The 6,000-nt window shown below is 52.9% G+C and overlaps 1 pseudogene; it reads left to right on the plus strand.

The window, feature by feature from the left end:
* The window catches only part of LOC124242002 (histone H1.8-like), a 174,321-nt pseudogene extending 168,672 nt beyond the window's left edge, over positions 1 to 5,649 (plus strand).
* The last annotated feature ends 351 nt before the right edge of the window (positions 5,650 to 6,000 follow it).

The following is a 6,000-nucleotide window of genomic DNA, read 5'->3' on the forward strand; positions in this document are numbered from 1 at the left end:
TTTTATCTGGTAACCTGAGTCTTTCTATATGTTACATGTCTCCACTTAACGTATGCAATCTTTCTTCTAGCTTCTGCAATATGTGGAATACAGTTATAATAACTCTTTGTTGTCTTGTCTACTCATTCTACCATGTGTGTCATTTCTCAGCACGTTTTAATTGATTGGTCTTTCTCCTCATTATGGGTCATATTTTCCTACTTCTTTGCATTCCTAGTGATTTTTTGTTGAATACCAGACCTGTGTGAATGTTACCTTCTTGGGCACTGGATATTTTTGTATTCCTAGAAATATTCTTGAGCTTTGTTCTGGGATGCAGTAAAGTTACTTGAAAACAGTTTGACTCTTTGAAGCTTTGCTGTTAGACTTTCTTAGGCAGGACTACTGAGTGCTCCTTCTGAGCGCTCCATCCCATGCTCCGTGATTACTATGGGACTCCTACTCTGGCTGGTGGGAGCAGGAGCTGTTCCCAGCCTGTGGGAGCCCCAGCGATGGTCCTCTAATCCTCTCAAGGGCTTCTTTCCTGCATCTCGGGTGGGTTCCTGACTTACAAGTGCTGGTCATTATTCTGCCGAAGACTTGAGGGGGTCCTCTGCGAACCTCGTGCTCGCTCTCTCTCTCTCTCCCCCTCTCTCTCTCCTCCTCCTCTCTCTCTCTGTGTCTCTGTCTCACTCTCTCCATGAAGCTCTTTTTCATTATTCTGCCCTGTGAACAAAGCATTGCTTTGGCCTCCCCTAAATCCATTTCTCCCACTCAGAGGGTCCTCTGGGCTCTGTCCAGGCCTCCCCTCCCTGTGCTGTGGCCAGGAGTCTCCCTCCAGGTGGTGACCTCTGTCCTTCTGCTCAGCCCTGTCTGCACCAGTCAGCCTGTTTGGCATCAAGGGGTCCCATCCTGTAAGTGCAAACCCTGAGAGCCTTAGATCTCATCCTGCAAGCTTTGGGCAAGGTCTGCCATCCCACAGACAGGGCAGGAGGCATCTGGAGTATAAGGGGGTAGCATCTGGGAGGAAGCAGAATGGTAGCCTTTCTCAGAGCTTCACAAGAGAATTATGGAATTATAGGTCAGAGAAGAGGTAGAAAGAATAAAAACTCAGCATGCTCCAGTCAGGTGAGAGTCAACAAACATGAGACAGCTCATCTCTTGCAAAAAAGAGAACAGGAGAGTGGTTGCCAGGAGGCAGAGGGGGTGGACCAGGTCAGAAGCCTGGGGATAGAGGCTTCGGTCCAGGAGGCTCCAAAACGCCGTGTGAAATGAAATGCCAGTGTCAAGGCTCTGAAGGGCTCTGACAGGCCATCAATACTCCCGCCGAGATGGGAGCACCCGTGTCTCCTTGCCAAAGGCCGCCAGGATGGATGGCCAGAGGAGACAAGAAAGGGGAGAAAGGAGTGTCAGATGCTGGTTGATGCTGGCTGAGAAGCTGAGAATTTTTGCCCAGTGTTTGAGTCCAACGAGAACCCTGTAGTTTTTACCTGCCCAACATCCATCCCTTCACATCTTCTGGAAATACCATCTTCATTTTCCTTTGGGGACCCCTCTCCCACTCTCTGTTCTTGTCACTCTGGAGACTCATTGCCAGGCTCTTAATGTAAGCATGTGACTCAAGCCAGCTCTATTAGAGCCAAACCAGGGACTTGTGCTGGAGCTACAAGAAAATATGTATTCTATTTCTAGAGAGGTTGCTAAGGTGGTAGGATATAGGCCTGCCACTGAGACAACCAGCCTAGCACTCTGCAGTGAGATCTTCCTTGATACGGCAGTCAACACACAGAAAAACGGAGCCAAAGGATAGAGGCAAATTCCTGAGCACTTTTTTGAGCACCTGGATCCAGCCATACCTGAATCGAGAACCCCTTAAATGTTTTATTTTAGTGGGCCAGTGGGTTTCCTTTTTCAGATTAAATATGTTTAACTCCTACAAGTGAAGACTGGTGTAGACATAATTCTAACATATACCCCTAGGGTCAATCCTTGAGTAGGAAGTGGGGTTTTCCATCTGACACCTCCTCTGCCCTCCCCTCAAGTCTATCCAGAATGAAGCCACTCACTCTTGAAGGTGGCCAACCATGCGAAGGAGTCTTACCTGCTCGGGCTGGCTCCTGCCCAAGGACTCAGTGGAGTACGTGTCACTGGGCCTTGGTCCACTACTCACTCGGGATTGTTGGAGGGCTGTTGCCATTGCTCTGAGTCTCTGCAGATGTTTCTGCAGGTCCCATTTCCCAAAACTTTGCCTACAGATATTTTTAACATAGTTGTCATTATTTAAAAATCAAAAATTTTCACATGAAAATCCAGACGTCTGATTTTTCTGACATCAAGAGACCTGGAGAATTTGGTTCCTGATGTCTTCATAGGGTAAGGGGCAGCTGCTTTTCTTATACGGGCCATGTGTGCTCCAGTTTGCCGCACTCCTCACCATTCCCCGTTGTGCCACACCCCAGCCCACTTTGCCCACTTTGTCCACTTTTCTCACCATCCTGCCACCTGCATGAACCTGAGACCGTGAGACCTTTAGAGTGAGAGGTCTGAGCCCAGGCTGCAGCAGGCAGGGGGCAGTCCAAGTGGCAGGAAAAAAATCTACCTAACGCCCCTAAGATAGGAGTTCTCGAGAGAAAACTGAAGCCCGCTATGGACATGAGCATGATATTTGTTGCAAGCCCCACGTTTTCACTTTTAAATTAGTGTAACTTTTGCAGTCTACTTCTTAATATTAAAAAAAAGTTTCATAAAATTGAACCTCTAGCAGAGTGAACTCGGCTTATCCTGAAACTTTCTGTGTTCTCCCCTGGAGAATATGTTCCCCACTTTGAGAATCATACATAAAAGAGAAAATAATAGTGAGTGTAACAAGTATTGTGAAAATTGTGTGTTCCAGACGCTCTCCTGCCTCAGGACACTTGCACCGGCTGCTCCCTCTGCCTGGAAGCATCTCACCCCGGATTCCTCCACGGCTCACTCTCACCAGCATCATTTTGAAGAAGCTCCTCAGAACCACCTCACTTAAATTGCAACTGGCCCTTCTTTCCACTTTCGTAAATCTCTGCACTCGACTCTGCTTTTTCCATGGCACTCATCGCTTTTCATCACATCATATAATGTTCTTACGTTTTATGTCTATTGCTTAGCTCCCCCACTGGAGTATTGGCTCCACGAGAGCAGGCATTTTTGTCTGACTTCTTTGCTTGTACTCCCATCTCCCACCACAGCAGCTGGCATAGAGTGGGTGCTTGGCAAGTGTTTGTTAAAGCAACAAATGAAGGAAAGAACAAATGGATGGTGTGTCCCCTCCTGGGGGCCACTCGGCAGATCTGAGGACAATGCTGTACATCTGCTTTGTTGAAAAAACTAAAATATGAAAAACTAAAATAGAAAGATTTTAGTGCTTTTGAAGCCAAAGGACCAAGGGGATCATGAAGAGCAAAGCGAAAGCTCCCTTTGTTCTCACCGTCTAACTATCTTGGAGGCTAAGACCCATCTAACCGCAGCCCCAGTCCCGTCTCCCCTGGGCGCTGCCCAGGCCCCTGGCGCGCATCCATCCTCTATCCTTGCCGCTGCCTCCAAGTCTTTGCGCATCCAAGGCAGGGACCAGAACCGACAGCGTTTTCTGAATTAGAAAAGAGCGCCCCCTACAGGTCGCAGCCCACAGGCACAGACAGACGCTGATGGTGCGGGAACTGGCAGAGCTCACGCTCCCTCTGGGCAGAGGCAGGGCCCCCCTGCGCTGGGCGCCCCGTGCAAGACACAGCGGGCACAACTGCCGCTCGGCAGCCCGCAAACATTACACAACAGGACGAAATTCTTCTCCAGCAGTTCAGGTGTGCAAGAAATGTCACAGTACTTTGTTTAAAATCAAATTAAATCTGACTTTAATCCCCTTGTCCCCTCAGGCTGGAAGAAAATTTCATCTCAGTGTTATTGGAGCTCTCCTCCCACGATGTGAATGGATTCCTGGAGGGTCTTATGAAATAAAAGGAGCAAGTCCTTCAGAAGGCTTCTGTGTGCCTGGGTCTGTGTCAGGCCAAGCTGGGCACAGGAGGCACAAGAAGGGGAAAGTCCACAGAAAAGTTGGGGGGCCCAGAACGACACACACCGTGGAACCGGTGTGAGCCCCCCCCCCCCCCCCCCAAGGCGGGGGCTGCGCTGAGGCTGGAGGAGGGGCCCGCGCTCTTGCTGCAGCGTAAGTTCATTCTGAGATGCACGCAGGACGGCCGCTGGATCACCATCCATCCATCCATCCATCCCATCATTCAACAAAGACGCGCCGGCTTCCTACTCTGTGCCCTGTGCCCGGCGCCATGAGACCCGGGGCTGCGTTGCTCAAGGAGACAGACGCAGCGCCTGTTCAAGGGGAGGGGTCGAGGCAGCAGGAAGCAGTAAGGAGACGACGTCGTGGGTGTCTTCTTACCAAGGGCGACAACCGCCTTCAAGGACAGAGCAGACGCTGTGCCGGAGAGGAAACAGGGGGACCAGGGCAGCCTTACCGAGGTGACGGGTGGGCTGCCCTCCGACGTGTGACCAGAAGCCAGCCAGGCCCGGGGCGGGGGCTGGAAATCTCGGGGCACGGTGCTCCCTCTGTGTCTCCCCCACCCCCTTTTCCCGAAGTTGTCTTCATCCCCGCTGTCTCCTCCTCCTTGCTCAGCCCTGCGGACCCAGACAGACACACTGCAGGCCCCGAGCGGTACGACGCCGCTCCAGATGCCGGAGCGACAGGCCCGCGAGGCGGAGACGCAGCTCATAAAGTGTCGCGCGGCCCAGGCAGGCGCCTGTGAAATGTTTGACAGCCCGGGAGACGGATCGGTAGTGCGGCTCGGGCCACACTTCAGGGCCGAATTGACGCCATCCCTCCTGGGAACGGCCTCATAGATCAACCCGAGCTGGCTCTCAGCCGGCCACCCCCCCCCCCCGGCGCCCCCCCCCCGCCTGCGGGGCCCCTGCGCTCTGCCAGGCTCTGCTGTGGCTGGAGGCCCCTGCCCTGCACCGCAGACCCAGAGGAAGACTTCGGGCGAGGCAGGCGGCTGCGCAAAACCCGGTGGAGAGACAGCTCAGCCAGGACTGCAACACAGGCTTCTCCGATTTCTCGAGATACAGTTAAGCTGTCATTTTAATAAAATGTTTCATGGACTGTTACAAAGACCACACACGTCATGCTGTCCCGGTGCCAGAGGCTGTGCTCGATAGTCTACAAGCATTATTTCCTGAATCCTCACTGGGCCCGTGAGACAGGCGTGATTGGCCCCCTTAGAGATGAGTAGCCGGAGGCCAGGTGGCGCAGGTCAGGAAGCTGAGAAGCAGCAGAGTGAGGCCGACTGGGGTCTCCAAGAAGCCACGCTGAGACCCATCCGGGTGGGAGCGTTTATCGGCACTAACACCTGTGAAAGGCAAGGGGCGGAAGCGGGCAGAGCCTTCAGGAGGCTGCGTGGGCCTCACAGGGATCTGCCAGCCAGCAGGGGCTCCCGAGCAAAGGTTGCCCAGCAGAGGCATCCCACGTTGGGTGGAAACTGCCAGGCCCTGGTCCCATTGCCTCACTCAGGGCTAGGAGCTGCCCCAGAAACGAGACCTTCCATCCAAAGCTGAGGCAGATCCTGAAGGAGCTAACAGCTAACCATGCTGCCGTTTGCTTGATTGACTCCTGTTCGCCTACAGGCCAAGTGACTAAGCACTATGCTAACCTGCTGTCGCTCCCCAGAGCGTAAAGTCAGAAACACAGAACGGACCTCTGAGCACGCGCTGCCCACCTCCCTCACTGTATAGATGGGCCAGAGAAGTTAAGTAATAGGCCTGAGGCCACACAGCAAACTAGTGGTGGTGCTGCCTCCTCGCTTAGAGGCGGCACGTGTTCTAGATTCCTGGGCTGTCTTTCTCTGTGTTTGTCTTGGAATGGGGCTCCCCAGAGCTGCAGTGCTGTGGTCTGGAAGGGTGTCTGTCTGATTCTGGCCCCATCTTCACACGCTCCCAGGGAGCCTGTGTCCCGAGAAGCAGGTGACTATTAGGCAGAACCAGGGT

This window comes from Equus quagga, chromosome 7 (assembly GCF_021613505.1).
Source record: "Equus quagga isolate Etosha38 chromosome 7, UCLA_HA_Equagga_1.0, whole genome shotgun sequence".
Classification (NCBI taxonomy): domain Eukaryota; kingdom Metazoa; phylum Chordata; class Mammalia; order Perissodactyla; family Equidae; genus Equus; species Equus quagga.